The 19,116-nt window shown below is 41.5% G+C and overlaps 1 protein-coding gene and 1 long non-coding RNA gene across 2 annotated transcripts in view; one reads left to right on the top strand and one right to left on the bottom strand.

Moving 5' to 3' along the window:
• Positions 1 to 19,116, top strand: part of PPARGC1A (PPARG coactivator 1 alpha) — a 563,553-nt gene that overhangs the window by 380,892 nt on the left and 163,545 nt on the right. The window lies entirely within an intron of this gene.
• LOC109281350 (uncharacterized) overlaps positions 878 to 19,116 on the bottom strand; it is a 64,339-nt gene continuing 46,100 nt past the window's right edge. The window contains exon 4 of the long non-coding RNA XR_002087963.2: positions 878 to 1,377. This is a non-coding gene — a long non-coding RNA (uncharacterized LOC109281350). The remainder of the gene's footprint in view (positions 1,378 to 19,116) is intronic.

Below are 19,116 nucleotides of genomic sequence, written 5' to 3'. Positions count from 1 at the left end.
GATTCTACCTTGTGGTTTTAAACTGGTTTTACTTGGTGGCAGAGCACAACTGTACAGCTTATATCTTTTCCTTCTTAGTCTGATACAGTTATTATATCTGTTTCTGTTACATAAAGAACCCCATGTTTGTGCACTACACTCTAATTAAAGGCTGATATCCAGCTGTAGTAGTTTACATTTCTGTAACAGCTTTTATGGTATTGTTGCATGGAGTTTGCTCTGTTTCCAGACAGCCAGAGTTTAGAGCAGTTAAAGCTTTTGAAGGAGATTACCATAATTACAAGTGATCAACATTCAGTGCTCCTCCCCTCCTCCCCCCGCCCCCCATTTCTCCCCCTTGCGCAGCATCACAAGGCAAACTATAGAAAGGCAATTCAGTGAAAGTGAACATAATTTAGTTGAGAAAACAATTGTTTATGGAATGCTGCTTGAAATGTAGTGCCCCAGAAGTCTAACAGTTCTGGTTACTTGCTTGCCTGTCAGTGTTAAGTTGTTCTCTTTTCATAAAACAGGAGTAAGTTGAAACTACTTTTGCTATTTATTTATTTCTATGTTGTTTTCTTATTATTGCTTTAATTAGGATTTCATTCTTGTCTTATTTATATGTAGGTACCAATGGTCTTCAATATTCTGCTTTCAGAAATTAGTTACATAAAAATAAGATTTTTTTTCTCATTCCCTATCATCTTGTACCACTATGTGCAAACATTTTCAGAGTAGAAATCTTAATAGTGAGGAAGGGGTTAAAACCAAGAAATACTGGTATGTCCTGGATAGATGAATCCATTTTCCCACTAATTAATAGCATACTTATAACAATGGAAAGCCATTAAAACATGAAGGTATGTTTTGTGAATCGCATTTATCAACCACTGTACAAGCTGAAGTTTCATTATTTATTCTGTATTTTTAACGTAATATATGGATTTTTTTCATTCAAATGTAAGAAGTAGCAACAAAAACATATTTTTATCTCCATTTAAAAATATATTCATGCAAAAAGGAAAATGTAATAAGAACAGTACATTTTTATGTCAACAGTAACCTTTATATGGTGCTCTTCAGATAAAACTGTGAATATTGGAAAAGAAAAAAAGAAAGATAAGTGGCTCCCTTATTCATCTTAGTCCAAAATCTATTTTGCCCACCGCTGGTTGTTGGCATTGTTTGATGATATGACACAGTAACAGAGTATCAGATTACCAGAAAAGGAGATTCCCAATTTAATAGTTACTTGCAGAAATCAAAAGTATTTTTTCCTTTATCTCAATGTCTCAAAAATAAGTAGCTGTTAAATTTCAAATCATGTAGTCTTCCTGATTTATCATCATATCATGGATGCACTTAGCTGTCTAGCATCAGGGAATCCAATAAGTCCTGTCACATAAGAAGAAAAGAGAAAATCCTATTGGATAATGGTTTACATTTTCCCCTACAGTGATTTATTTCTGTCACAAGACTTAATTTTATCACAAGGCAGATGCTCCATCTATATCAATGCAATACATCCCTGCACTCATTTGTTTCCCAGAAAAAATGTACCTGATGTATTTTCAGATACATTTGGCTTATTTAGTATATAGAGTGATTAGTCTATGTTTAATCACATGTGTAATTTCCAGTTTTCATAATTTTCAAGCATAATAAAGTGAGTCCTATGTAAAGAAGCATAATATTAAATTGCACAGAGTAGCAAGAGGTGCAGGTGGTATTAACATTTTCAATCTCTAGTACATGTCATGGCAGAACATGTCAAACGGAATAAGCAGAGCTTGCTCAAGTTATCAGGTGATTCGCCTGATGAGAATGTGCCAAACTTTGTCTTGAATTAGCGTCATTGACATTATCTTGGAAAAAATTGTCTTTGCACTTTTGTTTGTTTTCTTCTTTGAAACCTGTACCGGTTTCCGTGTATTTTGTTTAAAATGCAGAAAGCCTAGCCACAGTATGCTTTAATGACAAGCTTGTGTCCTATCAACACTTCCCTCCCTGCAGTCTGCCACTTAATACAGATTATACTCTTCTGAATAATCATCTTTATTCTGAGGGGCAGCTGAGGTCCACAGGTTGGGATCCTCCGCCAACTGTCATTATACTGTGGGAGCTGGCTGCATGTGCTTATGCACATTGCTTTTCCACAGCCACTCTGAAAAAGCAGAACTATTTCCCTCAGACGTAAAGAGGTCCCAGTGAAAGACTGTCAGATTGCTGAACTTTTCAATCAGCTGTAGATATATGTGATTCCCGTTTTGACATTCTGCCTGGAGGACCATCTATTGTCAGCTGCCATTGACAAGTGACAGCAGAGCTGTGACTTCCAGGAAGTTTATTTTCTTTTACTCCCTCTTCCCTACTCTTTCCCTCTCTTTTAAAAATAGACCTTGACCAGCTACCCTTTTCCTGGGTATGGAATGTGGACAATTGAAGGTAGGTTTGATGTAAAGTTTCCCAAATTTGTATTTTGGTGGTATCACTACAAGAAAGCTAATAGACAGGAAAGGAGACCGAGTTAATGACAATTCTCCAAACAGCTGTTGTACGATTCAGCTTCACTACTTCAGTTAATTAATCAGCACCTTGCTGGCAACTCTAGGGGAGATACTCGTTAGATACTGGTAGCAAACAGACAATGCTTTCATATCGAATATGTTCAACACCATCTAATACAGAGATAATTTCCACAAAAGAGGGCAGGGAATAAGGTGACTCTAAAAGCACTTGAGAAGGGACTTTTGATATTTTCATACACGTAGAAGTGCTGGGTGCCTTACATTCATTTCTTACTCTGTTATTTGTACCTGCTCTACCTGCTGTTTTAGCTATCCCTAGATGTACACCTTTAAAAAAAAAATGAATGCATGAGTGTATGTATGTATACATGTATATCAATACATACAATCATGTATTGCTATCAATGTACACAATATGTAATGAACTAAACTACTGTATATTTTATTTCAGGAAACAGAACTGGCAAATTTAAATATTTAATGCACATATATCTTTAATACAATAAAAATGTAATTAAGATTTTAAAAGTCTGAAGAATGCTGAGCCTGCACATTACTTTAAGTTGGCTATTGCCTCAAAGCTTTCCCTCCATCTTCTGCTCTAAAAAGAGATACTCTGCATCCTACCTACCAAGTCAATAACAGCATTCATATTTTATGAGCTATAGTGCACAGAAAGCTTAATCCAATGAAATTACATCTCTATATTTGCAGTATACCGTATATTTTAGTAGAGCTCTAAAACTGCTACTACAAATGTTGATTTCAAGCTGAAGATGAAACTGACTTAAAAAACCCCACCCGATTATGGTGTTATTATCACAAAAGTTTCCTTCCTTCAAGCTGATTTATTGTTAGGGTACAACTGAACATACTGTAGTTCTTATCCTTTACTGTTCCTTTCTTCACTTCTCTGATTTAACCCTGTTGTTGTGGTGCAGATAGTAAATTGCAATGAAAATGACAAAGCTTAAGAGGTTGAAATATATTTGCTGTCAAATGGTCCATACACGTTCACTTCAATTTTTCAGTTGACTTTATTGACTTATTAAGAAGGATAATAGGCCACATATCACTTTATATACATAATTGTTTCATAAATCTTTAATATTACTGACATGCAGTTTTTGTCTTGTTGTAGGATGTAGTGAAATGATTTCATTTTTTGATGCATAACCATTGTGGAGTTTAGAAATTTATTGTTTTATGGTTTGTTAGGTCATATTGTTTGTTTTTGAAGCCTTTCAAAGTTTGACTAATGTGGCAAAATTGTAGTTAGGACTCATTGAAACAATTCCAAGGGTCAGGTTGTTGCATTCTGGAACGAGGGCTTGAGGTTGTATTAACCGATTTATGCAGACAATTTATCCAGTCTACTGGTATGTACTGATGTAGACAATTATAGCTTCAGCTCTTTAATGAAACTTACATTATGGTAGAGAGAATATCATAGAGTCTATTATACTCATGGGAACTATAAAGAGAAATGTCCCTTTTTAAATTAGCTTTACGGTACTGAAGCTTTATGTATTTACATGCAAGTACACTATTAACCCAAACTACTTGTTTTGAACTATTACTGTTGTCAACTATCAGGAAGCAATACTGGCTATAAGAAAAACTTTCCTTATATCTACCTTTGCACATTGTTGGCTTTTCATGTTAATGGAGATCCTTCTAAAACTTTCCTTTTGCTGCAATTGTTCACACTGCAGTGAGAGCATGATGCTTTCTTAATCCTGCCTAATCTGCAGCAAAAACCTCAGATAAAAAGGATTTTTGTTTAATCCAGCTTCTCAGGTAGGTTTTACTTTTAGATGTGAGCTATAAATATCTCTCTTTACTTTGTTCTTCTGAGAAGCAAACTGTTGAAAAGGAGGCATGAATTCATTCTTCAGTGTCCCCTTTAAAAAAAGAAATGGTATTTTTAATTTAGAGAACAGAGAAATGAAAAGGCAATGTTTTTGGTTTGTATCCTTCATTCAGTAAAATTGCTTGTGAGTGTTCAATTCAGAGAACCTTCTTATTAACCCCTAGGCACCAGTGGTATAGAGCTCCCACTGCTAAGTGTTGCTTTGTATTGCAGCTGTGCTAAGCATCAGGAAATTTCAATGTCTGTTTTCAAATAGGTAAGATAGAGTGCATCTGTATCCAAGGCACTTCTGTTTGACCATTTTTTCTCCACCATTGCTCACTTTATAAACCTTATTGTTGAAAGCTCCTTAACAATTCAGTCACAACCATGCATAAGCATTCTTTTAAAAAAAATACAAAACCCACACGCACACTGAAAATAGGGGGATAGATCTCCATATTCTGGATGAATTCCTAGGAGGACCACATTCACCTTAATATATTGATCTCTCTATGTACCTTGCCTGGTTCTGACTGCCTTACAGCAGAATCATTCTTTCTGATATAGGCCCCTAGAAGCCTGAGTGAATTTAATAGGAAGACTCCAATTAAGTTCAGTAAAACTAGATCAGAACCTTAATTTACCAATAGTCCCATCCTTTGATGCACTTTGTTTTGTGAGGACGTAGGGTTTTGAGAGGAGGAATAGTTAAAAATTGTGTGCAAGATGAAATATAATGATTAGATACAGGGGATATAAAATTAATGGACTGTCTCAAGGCTTTCAATCATTCTTCTCTATTTCTCATATATTTTTTCTAAATGATAGTATTACCTATGAAGTGTCCCAGACTGAAATCCTTCAGTTTGCCCAAATAACAGGCAGTGAGTGAAGGAAGTGTATGTTTCCCTAACCCATCACACCAGTATGTCACTAATGGTGTCATTTCTGTATGTACATGTGGTTTAGCTCACAAACTGTTTCAAGATTTGTTTTCCTCATTCAGAATGGCAAGAATTTCCATTTATGCAATTGTGAGGATGACTTTTGTAGTGGAGATAATTTTCTACTGGGAACTAATTGTTTATATAATAGCAACTTATTTCACATAGATAAACAGTCACATAATAAGGAGTACTGGTCTGTTTTCTCCATTCTAAACCATTTTTACTCCTTAGCTTGCTTCTGGTACAAATATGTTATTTTTAAAAAATAAAGATGCAAATAAACTCCCAAAGGGACATTTCTGAAAGCCTTATATATTTTCCATGAGCTCCAAATAGGGGAAGGTTAAAAGATAGATTTTAAAGGACCTTTGAAATAACATGTGTAAATAGTGTGTGTGTGTGTGTGTGTGTGTGTGTATATATATATACACACATTTAAGTGGTATTTTTATAGCTTTTAGGCATGTAAGTCACTAAACGTCATCTAAGTCTTTCTAAGACATCTAGATTCATTGTGCAGCCCTACTGTGACCCTAAAAAGATCTCTAGTTATCTAGACTTGGACTACTGAATATGCTCAGAAGCTAGCTTGAATAGCTGCCTAGACATACCACTCCAATATCTGTTGCAATCCAATTTTATCTGGGAAATACATAATTCCACATAAACCCTCGATTTCCTAGGTGGAGAAAATCCATGGAGACCAGCTGTTTAAAACAGCTCAGTGAAGGAAGAGTCCTGCATCTTTTCCATTAGTGATTAGGGTACTTCCTGTGAAAATGGGAGAACTGGGTTTTAAGTCTTCTGCTGTGAGAGGAGGTTTGAACCTACATTGCCCATTTCCAGAAAAAAAATGCCCTAAAAACCAGGCTATGGGTAGAAAGGACTGAGGGCATTCGTCAGCCTTCCTGTTGGGGCTGATTGCAAAAAGGATTGCAAGTCATGGGGTCAGAAAGAGCTCATACAAGATGGGTATGACTCCACAGAGTCATACCCAACAGATTTGGACCCATATATATAGAGAGAGAGAGGTCCATATCTGTTTTGCGTACTAGATGCCTAAGACTTAGCAGCAGCTTCCCCAAGACTATGCATCTCACCTCGGGAGAGACCACCTGTTCCACCTTGGAAAACATATAGCTCCCCCATTTTCTGAATGGGCAACCTTACGTTCTTCTGTCATGTTGCTCAGAGAGGAGACATCTCCATGAACCCAGGCAATGAGCAGTAGCAATGTCTTAATGTAAAATACAGTAGTGCAGGCAGGAGGACCCATCCAACTTTTTGCAGGTGGCCTAGTGGTTAGGACACTTTCCCAGGAGGTCTCCATCCTTTGCCCTTCTTTTGAAGGTGGGCCACTGGAAAAGCAAGAATGAAAGATTCATAGGGCTAGAAGGCAAAGCAAGTGAGAGAGAGAGCACAATTCCATTGCCTAGTGGGTTGCACATCTTCCTGGGAGGGAGGGAACCTTAGATTTTAGCTCCGTATGTCTGCTCTCAACTCTGTTTATATACTTTATCCAATGATTGTCTGTGAAGTGCATACATATAATTGGGAGTAGGAACTAGAACTCAAGACTCTGACTTTCCCAAGGAAGTTCCCTCTGCTCTGAGCTGAAGAGTTATACCCATCTTGGCTGAGCTCTTTCTGACCCCATGACTTGCAATCCTTTTTACAATCAGCTTCAACAGGAAGGCTGAAGAACGCCCTTGGTCCTTTCTACCCATAGCCTGGTTTATAGGGCATTTTTTTTCTGGAAATGGGCAATGTAGGTTCAAACCTCCTCTCACAGCAGAAGACTTAAAACCCAGGTCTCCCTTTTCACAGGAAGTACCCTAATCACTATTGGAAGAGATGCAGGACTTTTCCTTCACTGAGCTGTTTTAAACAGCTGGTCTTCATGGATTTTCTCCACCTAGGAAATCGAGGGTTTATGTGGAATTATGTATTTCCCAGATAAAATTGGATTGCAACAGATACTGGAGTGATATGTCTAGGTGGCTATTCAAGCTAGCTTCTGAGCATATTTAGTAGTCCAGGTCTAGATGACTAGAGATCTTTTTAGGGCCACAGTAGGGCTGCACAATGAATCTAGATGTCTTAGGAAGACTTAGATGACATTTAGTGACTTACATGCCTAAAAGCTGTAAAAATACCACTTAAATGTTTTAGAGACAAAATTAGATCTGTGCCATAATGTATATCAGGGCTGTCTATCTGATAGCCTGCAGGCCACATGCAGGAGCTGGGAGAAATAGAGCTGCGTGTGGGGGATCGCACCCATTGGGTAGAGCAATGGTGGGGATGCACCCTGTGCAGCAGTAGAGGGAGTGCCTGCAAGGGTACACATTGCAGCAGGGGGTGTGGGGGCAGAATCATGCTGGCACATCTGCACTTTGCAGTGAGTTGGAGGTGATGGGGGGATTTTATGTTCACATGCCTGCACAGTACCCTGGGGGTGGGATACCTTATGCAGTGGTGGATGTGGTGGGTACTCATGTAGGTACACTGTGCACCAAGGTCTGGGGGAGTATGTGTGTGGCCTGGTGGGCCTGACCTCGTTTGGCCCCTGGGGCTTAGAGGTTGGACAACCATGATGTGTATATTATCAGAGAGAAAAAATGTCATTTGGATAAGCAGTAATTCAGAGTTAATGATTAACAATGACTGTGGCAGCTGGTAATGAGGGGCTAATGGGGCTAAACTTCATCAATTACATTCCTTCTTTTCATAGCTTTATAATTCATAAAGGCCAGAGGGACCAATGTGAACATCTAGTCTGACCTTTTGCATGACACAGGCCACAGAACTTCCCAGGATTAATTCTTGTTTTAACAATAGCAAATCTTATAGAAAATATGCAATCTTATTTTAAAATTGCCAGCGACAGAGAATTCAACACAACACTTAATAAATTGTTCCAGTGGCCAGTTATACTCACTTAAATTCTTGCCTTATTTCTTGTCTGAATTTTCTCAGCTTCATCTTTGAGTCATTGGATTGTTATACCTTTGCCTGTTTGACTGTAGAGTCCTGTTTGACTGAAGAATCCATTAGCAGTTTTGTTTCCATGTTAGGCACTTGTAGGCTGTGAGGAAGCAACTGCTTAAATTCGGGTGGGGGGGGGGTTGGTTTTTTTAAATCTGCTAAATAGCCTTTCATTTTAACAAATATCTGCTTAATGACTTCTTTTCCAATGCAGTCTTGGTTGGGAATGGAGAGAGGAAAAGAAAGCAAGCAGCCTCTGGGACAGATGCCATCTAGATTTTAGAGTGCAGTTTAGGGAAGGTAGAACAGATAATATCTAGATCTTCCAGTATTGCTGTACCAGCATGGATGTAGTCTGGAATGGAATTGGCTTGGAAAATTACTTGTCCACTGAGAGTGGCAACCATCAATCCTCCTGGATCACAGTATATACATGAGGGACACCTACACCTTCAATGCATATGCTTGGGCAGAAATTTTTGGAGGAGTGGAGACTGCCCAGACCTTCCATCCTCCCTTTAGGCCACTGAGACAGAATCCAAAGACCAAACAGAGTCCACATGTTTGGTGCTTCTATAGCTGTAGTTATATACATGTCTGGGAATCAAACCCAGGTCTCCTGTGTAATAAACAAGGATTCTACCACTGAACCACAGGGGCTTCCTCTTCACTAGAAAGAATGAAGCAAAAAGCAGAGCAGGTTCCCAGGTTACCTTCTCCATCCTCTGTGAGGATAAACATGATTTGCCATCTCTGGTGTTCCCAGAGAGATTCTTCTTACCACATTCTGTTTACTTGCTCCCATTCATACACACTTAACTGAGGCTGCAAAAATACGTTGATTTTGTGCTGCCATGAACATTTTCATGGGGGCACAAAAGCTGAGCAAATAGACATCATACCTCTTTGTTGCATCATGATAGATTAAATTTTGTGGCAGCAACAAGCCTAATAATAATTTGTGCTGCCTTTTGGGGGCTGATGTCTGTTCACTTAAGTTGAGAGAGTGCAGGCCAGCCCAGGGCTCCTTGCACTCTCCAGCCACCCCGGGTAGGGCCTCTCCTAGCTTCAGGGGATAAATCCCAGAGGAAAGGGGCCCCAGTTGTGTCACCCAACTTGGGGTACCCATTTGCAACTGGGGGAAACCCTGGCTTGGAGAAGTGCCCCTCCTATAGAGTCCTGTAAGGCTGGGTTGTTTCAGGTCCTATCTGAATTTGTTGCAGAGGATTCTGCCAGTGTGCATCTCTAAACACAAAGTGGGGAACTCCCAAATGGATTTCCCTCTCTGTGCATGTAGACTGGGGAAACTTGGAGAATCACTTTTCAGGGGATTCAAGAGGGATCATATTTTTCTTGCAGCCAGTCCCTGGGTTGGGATGCCATGTGCAAGTGGAGGGGTGTGAGATGGAGACCCCTATGTGAGGTCCCTCTTCCATGCTTACTGACACATGCCGGGAGAATGATTTCCCCAGCAGGTGTCTGGAAGCACAGAGAGGGAAACTTCTATAGGGGTTCCCCCCCCTCCACTTTCACATAGTGCCCTGAACTGGAGTGAGGCAGTAAGCAAAGCACCCTGGGTCCTGGCATGCTGCTGCACCCCAGGTCAGGATGCAGTGTGCAGGTGTGGAGCAGGCGGATCCCTATGGGAATTCCCCAGGCCCCATTCTTGAATCCCCTGCAGAGAAATGCCTCTGGCCTGCCTGGTCTGCAAGTACGGAGGTGAGAACAATTTGAGCAGTTCCCCGCCATATGCTGGCAGACAGAGAGGGCTAGAATCCCCTGAGAGGGATTTCCCCACATAGGGAACACATCTGCAACTGGGGATTTGCTCTGCTTGCAAGCAGGTGCCTCAAGTTGGGTGCATTGCCTGGGGCTCTTTCCCAGAAGAAGCCCTAGGAGGGGCAGGGGACTGATCCCTGAGGGACTGTAGCCCTGGCAATGTCTGTAGACATCACTGAAGCAGATGTCACAGGGCAACTGAACACAGCCCAAAGAAAGTGTCTTTTTCTAGCCTGAGAATACCACCCCAAGGGGGTCCCTGGTAGAGTTTGTGGGGGGGAATCAAGAATGACTGTTTGAGTAACTCCCCTAGAGTAGCTTCACTGCTTCATTTCCAGATTGGTGCATACAAACAGGAGTGAATGGGAAGGATGCTCTCAAGAACATCCTTTCCTGAGAATACCAGGGATGTGGTATAAACATACGCGGAGAGTATTGCTAGTATAGAGCTCCACTCTTCTCCCTCTGGAGCTGCTCAAAGAGTCTTCGTGGGAGAGAGCAAACAGAAAAGCTAGCATTTACCACACTTAGAGCTTGAAAAGTAAAGGAAGCAAGTAGTTCGGTAGGATGTCAGGGTTCTTCTGTCACCCCTTGTCTGCCATGTAAATCCTTTGTTTCAGAATAGCCGTTTGGCTGGCAAGGGTAGTCTGCTTCTCAGCTGGGAGTTCATCCAGCCATCAGCTCTCAGTAAATAATGGAATATGTTACTATCTTGTAAGCACCAATACATTGTTCAGTGCTATAAAATACACAATTGCTGTCTTGGGCCTTGTTTACACTTAAAAGATTTGCTTGTGTAACTATACCAGAATAGCTATCCTGGCAAACTACTCCTAACACAGATGCAGTTATATCATCCAAATGGGATGTTAGCTGATACTACTTATCCCACTTTGAATCAAATAAGCTATGCTTGGAAAAGCACTTCTGAGCTGGTGTAACTGTATCTATACTAGGGTTTTTGCCAGTATAACTTTTTAGTGAAAAAATAGCACCCCTATAGACCCACATTAGCAAAAGTAGAGGTCACTGGAGAATATAGAAAAGATGGAGGAAAAAAGACAAGTTGTAATCAGAGACCTTAGGGAGGGAGTTGCTATAGATAATGTTTTAGTCTAACAACTTTCTTCACAGTTGTAGTGCTCAAATGACATGGGTTGATATGAGAGATCTGAATAAAGAAGAATAAGTTGTGCCCTGATACAGAGAAGGGAAGCTCAGAGAAGAGGCTAGTGTGAAGTACGAAATTTACAAATAGGTTGTACAAAGCTGGGATAAGCATACAGACATAAGAAGCTAAGGTGAGAATGCTGCTTCTCCAGCTCTAGAAAGCAAAATCTCTCACAATATTATCTTTCTGAACTTTCACATGCCTTATTTTAACCATAATGTAATTTCCTCCACATTTTGTGACAGTCTTTAAACTAAATAGAATCATTTTAATAAAATTGAATTAAAAATGTTTGTCCTTTCATCACAGTTCTAATCATGGGGCCTCACCTTTGGAAACCAGAAAATTCGAGGTTGATAGACCCCTTGTAACTGAGGATTCAACAATTAAAACTCCTCTCCCAAGGAAAAGTCCCCCCTCAAATTTCCCAAACTTGAAAATACACAAAACAGGAATCCAACAACAGTTCAGTGGCTTTATAATTTCCTGTGAGGATTTACTGTCCATCCACCATTTTAGGTTTGCTTTCTGCATTGGGTTTGAGCAGGGGTTGTTAACCTGGGTATGCGTATCCCCAGGGGTACTTGGGAAGGCCTTAGGGGGTACATGTAGGCTGGTGTGGATGGAGTGCCACCACCCCGCGCCACCACTTCCCAGGAGCAGGGCTGGGGAGGAGGGGTGGTGAGGGCAGCGTAACCCCTCTGCAGGCCACACAGGCACCACCTGGCCAGCTGGACATGGGGGGCAGGGGGAAACTCGCACATGGTGGCTGCTGCCGCCACCCACCATCCCACATACCACCCCTTCCCCCCCACCACATCCAACCACTGAGGGTACACTTATTAAAAAAGGTTCAAACCCCTGGGTTTGGGTATTAGAGAGAATGAAAACAGTTTCTAGTAAGTAGATAGCTAAAGGCCTCTCAAGTAGTCAGAAGAAGCCTTTCAGTGGATTAGTGCATTCATGGTTATCTATTAGACCTGTGCAAAGTGGCTAGTATTCACTTTGGTTTCAGCCAACTTGTGGGACAGTGATTCAATACAGCCAAATCTGATTCAGAGTTTCAGCTGCTGTCGAATCAGCTGAATCTCCGAATCACACAGGCCCCATCCCCTGCCTGCTCTCAATGGCTGCCCTGTCCATGCCAGCTCTTTGAAATAAAAAAGCCCCCACTCACCAGCTGCTGCCAGGTGGAGGAGTGATCCCCACTGCCCCCCTACTGCCCCATACTGCAGGAGGGGCTCTGCCCCTCCTCGATTAGTCAAGGACACACTGCAGAGTAGGAGTTTTGAAGAGATGGGAGCCCAGGAAGGGTGGCTGTGCCTTAAGGAAATGATCCTTTGGGCACAGAGGGAGACGATCCCGATGCGAGGAAAAAGAGGGAAAGGGGCCAGAAGGCTTCCCTGGCTGACCAGAGAAATCCAGAGCAGCCTACAGGCTAAAAGGGGAGCATATAAAAAGTGGAAAAGGGGAGAGATTACTAGAGAGGAGTATACCTCCTCTGCTCGCGCTTGTAGGGAGGCAGTTAGACGGGCCAAAGCTACCATGGAGCTGAGGATGGCATCCCAAGTTAAGGATAACAAGAAATTGTTTTTTAGATATATAGGGAGTAAAAGGAAGGCCCAGGGTGGAATAGGACCCCTACTAAATGGGCAGAGGCAATTGGTGACAGACAGGGGGGACAAGGCTGAACGCCTCAATAAGTTTTTTGCCTCAGTGTTCCTAAGCGAGGGGCAAGACAAGTCTCTCACTGGGATTGTAGAGAGGCAGCAGCAGGGCGCCAGACTACCATGCATAGACCCTGAGATGGTGCAGAGGCACTTGGAGGAACTGGATGCGTTTAAGTTGGCAGGCCTGGATGAGGTCCATTCGAGGGTACTGAAGGCACTGGCTGACGTCATTGCACAGCCACTGGCAGGAATATTTGAACACTTGTGGCACATGGGCCAGGTCCCGGAGGACTGGAAAAGAGCCAATGTGGTCCCCATTTTCAAGAAGGGGAGGAAGGAGGACCCGGGCAACTATAGGCCAGTCAGTCTCACCTCCATCCTTGGCAAAGTCTTTGAAAAAATTATCAAGGCTCACATTTGCGAGAGCCCAGCAGGAAAAATTATGCTGAGGGGAAACCAGCATGGGTTCGTAGCAGGTAGATCATGCCTGACTAATCTAGTCTCTTTTTATGACCAGGTTACAAAACACCTGGACGCAGGAGTAGAGGTTGACGTCATATACTTAGACTTCAGGAAGGCCTTCGATATAGTATCCCACCCCATACTGGTGAACAAGTGAAGAGGCGGTGACTTGGATGACTACACAGTCCGGTGGGTGGTGAATTGGCTAGAGGGTCGTACCCAGAGAGTTGTAGTGGATGGGTCGGTATGGAAGGGTGTGGGCAGTGGGGTCCCGCAGGGCTCGGTCCTAGGACCGATACTCTTCAATGTCTTCATCAGTGACTTGGATGAGGGAGTGAAGTGTACTCTGTCCAAGTTTGTGGATGACACAAAACTGTGGGGAGAGGTGGACACGCTGGAGGGCAGGGAACAGCTGCAAGCAGACCTGGACAGGTTGGACAAATGGGCAGAAAACAACAGAATGCAATTCAACAAGGAGAAATGCAAAGTACTGCACCTAGGGAGGAAAAATGTCCAGCACACCTACTGCCTAGGAAATGACCTGCTTGATGGCACAGAATCGGAAAGGGATCTTGGAGTCCTAGTAGACTCCAAGATGAACATGAGTCGCCAGTGTGACGAAGCCATCAGAAAAGCTAATGGCACTTTATCGTGCATCAGCAGATGCATGACGAACAGAAGGAGGTGATACTTCCCCTCTATTGGGCACTGATCAGACCGCAGTTGGAATACTGCGTTCAATTTTGGGCGCCGCACTTCAAGAGGGATGTGGTTAACCTGGAGAGGGTCCAGAGAAGGGCCACTCGTATGGTTAAGGGCTTGCAGGCCAAGCCCTATGAGGAGAGATTGGGGCACCTGGACCTCTTCAGCCTCCACAAGAGAAGGTTGAGAGGCGACCTTGTGGCTGCCTATAAGTTCATCACGGGGGCACAGAAGGGAATTGGTGAGGTTTTATTCACCAAGGTGCCCCCGGGCGTTACAAGAAATAATGGCCACAAGCTAGCAGAGAGCAGATTTAGACTAGACATTAGGAAGAACTTCATAGTTAGAGTGGCCAGGGTCTGGAATGGGCTCCCAAGGGAGGTGGTGCTCTCCCCTACCCTGGGGGTCTTCAAGAGGAGGTTAGATATGCATGAACCATCTAGCTGGGATCATCTAGACCCAGCACTCTTTCCTGCCTATGCAGGGGGTCGGACTCGATGATCTATTGAGGTCCTTTCCGACCCTAGCATCTATGAATCCCCGCCCAGAGCCCCGAGGCCCCTGCAACAGTTGGTGAGTCCAGGGCTTTCTATTTTGGGATGGCGGGTGGGGTCAAGGGGCTCATGGCAGAGCCCACCATGCAGCACGGGGCAGTGGGAGGCAGCAAGGATCACCCCCCTGCCCAACAGCAGCCAGTGAGTAGTAGCTTTTTTTTAAACAACCAGGAGCTGGGGCAGGCGGGGCAGCCCTGGGGGGGTGCACAAGGAGAGTGGGCTGGGGTCAGGGGGCACTCAGGTAGGCTGGGAGAGCAGGCAGGGTATGGGACCTGGCAGGGGTCCCCCCATGGACCGCTTTCCCCTCCTCCATTCCTCCTTCCCCCGCCCCTGCCCCCTACTTACCAGCATGGAGTCCGGGTCCAGCTCCCTGCTGCAGCCAGCAGGGACTGCCTGAATTGCTGAAGCTCTCTGAGTCTTTTTCAAATAGATGCAGAGAACTTCAAATCAATTCAGGCCTTTATTTGTCCCTGGATTCAATTCGTATTCGGAGATCTGGCCACCAAATTGGGCTGAATCTCTTCCGAATTGAATCGGCACCTGAAGTGTCACACAGCCCTATTATCTTCTAGCTTAAGCTAAAAACCTATTAAAAACGTTTTTGGTTTGTTGTTGGGTTTTTTTTGGTGTGTGTTGGGCAGTGTTCTTTTAATCAATTCTGCTGATTAAGAGCAGCATTCATAAGACTGGGAAAACCTCTGCCTTTCAACAGCACATAGAAAAGCTTCCTTCCTCCTCTCTTAATTTTTTGAGTAAAGAAATTATGAAAGAAAGAAGCCTCAGATATACAGTACCTGAAGTACCTAGGTGAAATCTTTTCTTTTGATCAGCCTTGGTGAGAAGCATTTCTCTAATAGTTTCTCATGTCACTAATGTTACTATCTACAAGTGGTTGAAAGGACCAAAACAGTGAAACTTAAATCTCTAGTGTTCATGAAATGTGCAGTATTACTCAGCAGGAGCTTAGTCTTCAGAGAGGCCAGCTGTGTTCTTATGATTCTGAAATACTAGATAGATGGTGTTACTTATGTTTCTTGAATGTGGATGGCAGTTCCTTATAGACAATGCAGTATTCTAGTAATTATTGAAGGAAAATGATCTAACCTAATGTATATTAGTTCTGCTTGCTATAATCTAAACTACATTAATATTGCAGCAACACTATTCTGTTTAATGGTTGCATTAGTACATACACCATGCATATTATAGTGTAGCGTTGCATTTATATCACATAATTTACTATGATGTCTCCAATATTATTACTTTCAAAACGCAAAGTAAATTATGGACAAAGTGGCTTGATTTCATGGTTGGTCATACCACAAACAGTAGATTTCATGGCTTGTCCAAGATTAATAGAAAAGTTTTATGTGGAAATTATTTATAAAGCTTAAACAACTGGTTATCAATGCAAGTTCTAGTAACAATAAAAATAAACACAGTCCTCTGAACAGTGTGGTTATTAGGAGATTTGTTATAGCATTTGTATTCAGTTTTAGACAACTTACTTGTTTATAGGTATCAAGTTCTGATTATTGCAAGCAAACCAGACCATGCAAATCAGATAGAGCAGAAAAAAAATATGAGGAATCAAACTTGGACCCATATATGATAAAAATTATACCTTATTACTAAAAGGCAATGGGGATTATTAAAAGAAGATTCCATTTAGTTTTAGTATATGTTTATTCATTGCAAAAAGTGCTTTTTCAATTGTATTTAAAAATATCCCCCCATCAAGTATAACTCGCGGAGAAATATGTATAACAGGTCTCTTTGTATCTAAAGCATGGCTGCTGTAAGCCCATTTATGGAATTTGGTTCTTTGGATGAAGTTATAGGTTGCTTTTAGCTTCGGAGAGCTTCAGCTAGAGGGTGGCTCTCACAAAACTCTTCTGTGTCCCCTGTGAGCAGCAACCACTCTTGATACAAATAACATAAAAACTCAGTGCCCCAAACTGTAAGAAAGAAAAGTCTATCTTGTTTTCTAGCAATTTACAAGTCATAAAAAGAATTCCAATGAGAGGAAATACATCCGTTCAATATTCTTATTACTCTTTTCTGATCTCTCGTTTATGTTTTCTGTTATATGGGGTTATATTGTTTATTTTAGGCCATAAAACTGACAATATCTGTTTAAAAATAATTAAAATGCAAAATGTAAGTTCTTATAAGATTATAATATTACATGATTTACTACCTGGCTTTTGCCAAGCACTCCATAGTCACCAACATAACTTTTGATAAATAATTTAAGTGTTTCGGTTAGGGTACTACAAAACAGTTTTGGTGTTTAAAAATGTAACATCTGGTATTAATATTAAACTTCAAAGTTTTCCCTTTTGATTGCTAAGTTCTGTTAAAAATAAGAAATGAATAAAAACAAATTCATAGGAAACTTAGTGGGAATAAGTCTCAGTTGGTTTCATATAATGTCTATAATTTAAATTGAAGTTACTCTGTCTCCCTGAGTAAAATCCTGGCTATATTGCTGCCAGTGGCAAAATGATTCAAGATCTAGAAAACCTGGCTTAGAATGGGAAAATCAATCTATTTACTTTAACCAAGAAAGGGATATGAATTTGCTTGATTATTGTCTACAAATTATGTTATAGAGAAAGTATCTTCAATAGTAGACAGATGTAGCAAAAAAGCATGCCAATATCCAAGAAGAGTGAAGTAAATTCAGACTAGAACTGGGGCAAAAATGCTTAACAATGAAAGTAATTAAGCATTGGAATAACTTGCTGAAGGAGGTGGTAAAGTCTCCATTACTGGAAGTCTTCAAATCCAACTGGATGTTAGCAGCCTTTTTTTTAAAGAAGCCAGACTAGATGTTCAGAATCTTCCCTCTGGCCTTAAAAATGTACAGTCTTGCTAACCCTACATGCTCAGAAATCAGGAGAGACCTCCAACACTCAAAAGATGTGCTGAAAAAGATCTGATGTGGTCCAAAAGAATCAGTTTCTGAAACTTGTAATTTATTTCTTTAGATGAAACAACTTTTTACCCACAGCTCTCCTCCCTGCCTTAAAAAAGCTTACATGATCTTTTAAGAGTCTAAACTTAGTCTTAATATGCATAAAACCATGTGCCCTGCTTTGACAGGACTCCACTTCCCCTCTACTACCATAGAGTACGTACCCTTCCATTGCTTTCCCTGTCCCTGTCCTCTTAACCGTTTTCCTCCTAAACTGTTTCATTCATTTCCTTCTAACTTGTTACACTTTATCATAAGCAGTAAATCCACCTCTGACATCTTAGTAGCCTACTCTACTTGACTCTCAACATGTACCTTCTCTAGCTCTCAGCTCTTCCCTATATTCTGTCCAATACTGAAAAGATACTGTGCCTGCCACATTGGCTCACTGAAAACCATGGGACATGGCAGTTACTTTTATTTGGGGCAGCATCACTTCCAAGTGAAGATATACTTGGTAAAGGTACTCATCTCATTTGTATTAACTTCATTAGCAATAATAGGAGTTGGAAGTGATTTTGAAAAAGAAGAGGTTCGCAATTTGGTAACCTTTTAGAAGAATGTTTTCATAAGGGGCAAAAACAATTTCATAATCACTTCAGCTGTGATGTAATTATGGGAGCTGCTGACAACCAGTTTATGAAATTTCTTACAGACTAAAGAGGGATCCAAAACTCAACCCAAACTTTTTGACTCTCTTACGTGCATGCCTATTAGATCTGTGTCTTATAGCCAATGAATCTATTTAACCACAAAATCATTTAACCATGTGACTATCCACTGACACAATTTAACCATTATATCCATTTAACCATGCCCCACATACCTACCAGACTGTGAGCTGTGGTAAAGGGACAAAAGTAGTGATGATAAGACAGTTTTATATATAGAAATACAGCTAGGAGGAGGGTGTTGCGTACTCATCTGGCATATGGATTACACCAAAATACTTTAGGTGGGCAAACGAGGAAGAAGTCACAGTGACAGCATTTTTGTGATTATGGCCCAGCCCACTAGGGAATCCTATATCCTACTTGCTCCTTGGGAGTGGCAGCTTGATGCTGGCCTATACCAGCAACAAATCACTATCCTCCTTCAAGCAGCTCATCTCTCCTAAGTTGGTGCATTGTGGAGGTCAGCTATCCGCCCCCAACCTGCTCTGGTGAGAGCTAACTTCATGGACTTGAAGGCAGCATAATTGGGGGATATACTCATCTCTATACACCTCTATGAAAGTGCAGAACCAGAAGCAGAGGAGGGACAAATGACCCTAGGCTGTCATTTGAAGTAATTTTGTGCTTAATGTCATAAGTTAACTATAAAGGTATTCTTTTAATAATTCAGCAGACACTCTGGCTGCTGACAGACATGAAAAACAAAACAAAACTGCTTTATCAGAAGAAGCAGCATGATAGTTCAACATGGGTCTGCAGTGTCTGTATAGATCAGGCACTTCACTAGGGCCTTTGGGCACTTTTATCTAACAGCTGGTTCAATC

This window comes from Alligator mississippiensis, chromosome 2, assembly GCF_030867095.1.
Source record: "Alligator mississippiensis isolate rAllMis1 chromosome 2, rAllMis1, whole genome shotgun sequence".
NCBI lineage: Eukaryota > Metazoa > Chordata > Crocodylia > Alligatoridae > Alligator > Alligator mississippiensis.
The sequence above is the reverse complement of the archived record's forward strand: the minus strand, read 5'-3'. Positions and strand labels throughout refer to the sequence as shown.